This window comes from Galeopterus variegatus, unplaced genomic scaffold (assembly GCF_000696425.1).
Source record: "Galeopterus variegatus unplaced genomic scaffold, G_variegatus-3.0.2 Scaffold1339, whole genome shotgun sequence".
NCBI lineage: Eukaryota > Metazoa > Chordata > Mammalia > Dermoptera > Cynocephalidae > Galeopterus > Galeopterus variegatus.
Genome location: NW_007727450.1, coordinates 289,615 through 295,290, shown reverse-complemented (window position 1 = coordinate 295,290; position 5,676 = coordinate 289,615). Strand labels below are relative to the sequence as shown.

The 5,676-nt window shown below is 38.4% G+C and overlaps 1 pseudogene; it reads left to right on the top strand.

Annotated features, from left to right (window-relative positions):
- Positions 1–4,548, top strand: part of LOC103593400 — a 47,445-nt pseudogene extending 42,897 nt beyond the window's left edge.
- The last annotated feature ends 1,128 nt before the right edge of the window (positions 4,549–5,676 follow it).

Sequence of the window (5,676 nt, the reverse complement as noted above, 5' to 3'; positions counted from 1 at the left end):
TTTTTTTTTTTTTTTTTTTTTTTTTGTAGAGTTTTTAGGTTTCTCTATCTATAGTATCATGACATCTGCAAGCAGGGACAATTGACTTTGTCTTTTCCTATCTAGATGTCCTTTATTTCTTTATCTTGCCTGATTGCTCTGGCTAATACTTTCAATACTATGTTGAATAGGAGTGGCAAGAGTAGGTATCCTTGTCTTGTTCATGTCCTTAAGTGGAAAGTGTTCAGCTTTTGCCCATTCAGGTTGGTACTGGCAGTGGGTTTGTTGTATATGGCTTTTACCATGTTGAGATACTCTCCTTCTATACCTAACTTGCTGAGAGCATTTATCATGAAAGGGTGTTGAATTTTCTCAAATGCTTTTTCTGTGTCAATTGAGATAATCACGTTTTTTGTCCTTGATTTTGTTTATGTGGTGTGTCACATTTACTGACTTGTGTATAATGAAACTTCTTTGCATCCCTAGGATGAATCCCACTTGATCATGTTGTATAATTTTTTTGATATGCTGCCATATTCTGATTGCTAGTGTTTTGTTGAGGATTTTTGTTTCTATGTTAATCAAAGATACTGGCCTGTAGTTTTCTTTTTTTCTTGTTGTTTCTTTATCTGGCTTTGGCATCAGGGTAATCCTGGCCTCATAGAATGAGTTTCAGAGAATGGCTTCTGTTTCAATTTTTTGGAATAGTTTGAAGAGAACTGGTATTAATTCCTCCTTAAAGGTTTGGTAGAATTCAGCAGTAAAGCTTTTTCTTTGTTGGGCCACTGCTGATTACTGCCTCAATCTTGTTACTTGTTATTGGTCTGTTCAGTTTTTCTATTTTATGGATAAATTTCTGGACACATACAAACTACCAAGATTGAACCAGGAAAAAATACAAAACCTGAACAGGCCAATAACAAGCAATGAGATTGAAGCAGTGTTCAGGTTTTGTATTTTTTCTTGGTTTAGTCTTGGTAGTTTGTATGTGTCCAGAAATTTATCCATTTCCTCCAGGTTTTGAAATTTGTTGGCATAAAGCTGTTTATATCCTCCTCTTGGTTTAGTCTTGGTAGTTTGTATGTGTCCAGAAATTTATCCATTTCCTCCAGGTTTTGAAATTTGTTGGCATAAAGCTGTTTATATCCTCCTCTCTAATGATTCTTTGTATTTCTGTGGTATTGGTTGTAATGTCTCCTTTTTCATTTCTGATTTTTGTTATTTAGGTCTTCTCTGTTCTTTTATTTTTAGTTAGCCTAGTTAATGGTTTGCCTTTTTGTTTATCTTCTCAAAGAACCATCTTTCAATTTCATTGATCTTTTGTATCATTTTTTGTATCTCTATTACATTTTGTTCTGCTCTGATCTTAAATATTTCTTTCTGTCTACTACTTTTGGGATGTGATTGTTCTTGTTTTTCTAGTTCTTTGAGGTGTGGCATTAGTTTGTTTATTTGAAATCTTTCTATTCCACTGATGTGTTTTTTGCAATTAACTTCCTTCTTATTACTGCTTTTGCAGTATCCCACAGGTTCTGGTATGATGTATGTTTATTTTCTTTAGTTTCAAGAAATTTTTTGACATCCTGTTTAATTTTTTCTTGGGCCCAAGATCATTCAGAAGCATGTTGTTTAATTTCCATGTGTTTGTATAGTTTCCAGAGTTTCACATGTTATTGACTTCTGGTTTTAATCCACTGTGGTCTGAAAAAATGCTCAAAATGATTTCAATTGTTTAAATTTGTTGAGCCTTGATTTGTGAACTAACATGTGGTCTATCCTGGAAAGTGTTCCATGTCCTGATGAGCATATTCTGTGTTTGTTGGATGAAATGTCCTGTAGATATCTGCCAAGTCCTACTGGTCTAAAGTTTGGCTTAAACCTGTGTTTCTTTGTTGATTAGCTGCCTAGATGATCTGTCCATTGTTGAGATAGGGGTGTTCAGGTCCCCACCTATTATTGTATTTGAGTCTATCTCTTTCTTTAGGTCTAATGGTGTTTGCATTATATACGGGGTGCTGTGGTGTTGGTGCATATATATTTATGATTGGTATGTCTTGCTGGATAGATCCCTTTATTATTATATAATGGCCTTCTTTGCCTCTTTTTATACTGTTTAATTTAAAGTCTATTTTGTCTTATTCAAGAATAACTACTCCTGCTTGTTTTTTATTTCCATTTTTGTGGATATCTTTTTCCATCCGTTCACTCTTAGTCCATGTGTGTCTTTATAGGTAAGGTGAGTCTCTTGTAGACAGCATATACTTGGATCTAGATTTTTTATCCAATCATCCAGTCTTTGTCTTTTGAGTGGGGAGTTGAATCCATTTACATTTACAGTAGTTATTGAAAATTTTTCATACTCCTGACATTTTATCAATTTTCATTTGGATGTTTAAAATATCTTTTGTTCCTTTCTTTCCCTTTTATTATTTGTCTTCAGTGCTCATTGGATTTTTAAGGTGTTAAGATATAGTTTCTTTCTCTTCTTCATTTGCATTTTTGTTCTCCTAGTGGGTTTTGTTCTTTCTTGTGTATTCAAGGTAGTGATTTTCATTTTTTGGATTCTGGATGCAAGACTCCCGTTAGGATTCCTTTAGGGCTGGATGTGTGGTTGTTAACTCCCATAGTTTTTGTCTGGGAAATATACCATTTCTCCTTCATTTCTGAAGGATAGTCTTGCAGGGTGTAGTATTTTTGGCTGGCAGGGTTTTTAAAAAATATTTTGAATATATCATCCCAGTCTTTTCTGGTCTTAGGGCTTCTGTTGAGAAGTCTTCCTGTTAGTCTGATGAGGACTTCCTTGTAGATGACTTGATGCTTTTCTCTTGATATTTTTTGGATTCTCTATTTGTCTTTGAGTTTTGCCAGTTTGACTATAATGTGTCTTGGAGAGGACCTTTTCAGATTGAATCTGTTTGGGGATTTTTGACCCTCTGGATCTGGAGGACCATATCTCTCCCTATACCTGGGAAGTTTTCCACTATTAGTTCATTGACTATGTTTTCAATGCCTTTTCCTTTCTTCTCCCCTTGGAACACCCATGATTTGGATGTTTGTGCACTTAAGGTTGTCTGCTAGCTCTCTTAGGTTTTCTTCATATTTTTTCAAATTTTTTCTTTATTTTTTTTTCCACCTGAGTTACTTCAAAAAGACTGTCCTCAAGAAATTCTTGCTTCTCCTTACTCTGACCTGCTGTTTAACCTTTTGGCTGTGTCTTTCATTTCATTGAATGGCTCTATCAGTTCCAGGAGTTCTTCTACATTCTCTTTTAAAGTATTAATCTTTGTAAATTCGTCCTTCATATCCTGGATAGTTTTGCTCAATTCATTGTGTCATCTTCTTGGATCTTCTTGGATCTTGTTGAGTTTCCTTAAGATTGTTCTCCAGAATTCCTTTTCAGTCATTTCAAAGGTTTCATGCTCTATAGGATCTGGTACTTGAGAATTACTGCTTTCCTTTGATGGACTCATATTTTCTTGTTGTTGTTTGTTTTTTTTGTTTGTTTGTTTTTTGTATTTCTAGTATCTGTATGTTGATGTTTGGTCAACTGGTAGAGCAGTTGCTTCTTCTATTACTTTGGAGTGGGCTTGAGGAGAGACTTCCTCCTGTGGTTGTGTTTTATATTGACCATTGCATAAAGTGTTTTAGTATTGGTTCTGGGTAGATGCTGTAATGTAGTCTCCATGTGGGTACTTCAGCTGTATTAAGTGTTAGAGTTTCATGTGAGTGCCTCCATGGCTTAGGCACTGGGACACTTAGTGATTTTTTGCTGAGGTTAATGACACTGTGTTAGGTCATTAATGATGTGGCTGAGCTCTCGAGTGCTTGAGAGAAGTACCTGGGTGCCTGTCACTCTTTGGCTGGGGTGGGTGACCCTGAGACAGCTTGTTGGCACCCCAGCTAGCATCCCATGACCCTGATAAGTACGCTGGGAATTTTCTTCCTTACTCTGGCTATCTTGGGTTTCTATTCTCTCCAGGGGTTCTGTGTGTCTCTCTCCCAGGATTTAGGCCGTTGTGTGGGCCCTCAGGTGCACTACCATGGGGGGTGGCATAATTCCCCCTGTGGGTTGGACTACTGGGTCATGGGTCTGTGCTTGCTCACCTCCTTTCCTGGACTCTGATGTTAAGTCTCCTTGTGTCAATGCAGTTGTGTGGTTGGTAGTCTGCCTGCACAGCAGCAGTGGTTGTAGTGATTGTGGGTGCCTGCATGGTAGCGGTAGCTCCAGCAGTGGTGGGCTGCTCATGCGATGATTGCGGCTCCCCAGTGGCACCAGCAGTGGCAGTTGCAGTGGCTGTCCACTCAGCTGCACTGTCCACAAGAATCGCCCACACAGCTAAGGTGTCCACAATAGCAGTGGGTTTCCAACACGGCAGCGGCAGCTACTGCAGCAGCATCCTGCTTGTCCACAGTGGCTGTAGGGTTTACCTCGTGATGGTGGCTGCTTCAGCCTCCCTTGCATCTGCAGTGCCTATGGCAGTGGTTGGGTTACCTGGTGGTGGTGGTGGCAGCAGTCGCAGTGGCCTCACTCGTGTCTTCGGTGCTTGCAGTGACAGCAGGGTTACCTAGTGGCGGCAGCAGTGGCAGTGACTAAAAACTTTAAAATTGTTCCCAGTAACCTGCAGGATAAACACTGTCTTCCTTGGCATAGCTCATAAAAGCTTTCTTGATTGGTCCCCTGCCTGCTTTGCCAACCTTATTTTCTATGACTTCCTTTCCATCCATTATCCTGTGTTCTAAACATTTCAAGATACTTGGAGTTCCACAAACACTTCCTACATTTTCACGCTTTCCACACTCTGTACATGCTCTTTTCTCTGTCTCTAATGCCCTCCTTTTTCTTCTCTATTCCCACATACCTAAAAATCTCATACTCATCTTTCAAATCTTGGATCAAAAAAAACATTTTTTATAGAGCCCTTCCCTGATGAAGTCAAGCAGTCATTTGCTTTGTCCACTTGCTCCTGAAGCACCTCATCCACACTGCTAGTGCACACTACATTGAATTATAAGGATATACACCTAAAATCCCCATTATTTTTTGAGCTATTTGAGGGAAGAAACTGTGTTATATTTTTTCTTTATCCCTAGTGCTATTATCAACAAGACAGAAAATTTAAAATGCTGGTGAGGATGTGAAGAAAAGGAAACCCTCCTACATTGCTGGTGCGAGTGCAAATTGGTACAGCCATTATGGAAAACAGTGCGGGGGCTTCTTGGAGAACTATAATTTAAACTACCTTTTGACCTAGTAATACCAATACTGGGTAGAGGAAATGAAGTCAATATATCAAAGAGACACCTACACTCCCATGTTCATAGCAATATTACTCACAATAGCCAAGAAATGGAATCAACCTAAATGCTCGTCAACAGATGAATGGACCAAAAAAAAAAAAAAAAAAAAAAAAACGGTGTTATATATACACAATGGAATACTATTCAGCTATAAAAAATAATGATATCCTATCATTTGCAGCAACATGGATGGAACTGGAAACCATCATGTTTATTGAAGTAAGTCAGGCACAGAAATTAAATAGCACATGCTCTCACTCATATGTGTAATCTAAAAAAAAAAGACAGTGCTTATCATAGAAGTAGAGAGTAAAATAATGCTTACCAGAAGCCAGGAGGGCAGGAGGTTGTGGGGAAGAAGTGGTGGACTAATGGGTACAAAACTATGCTATCTACCCT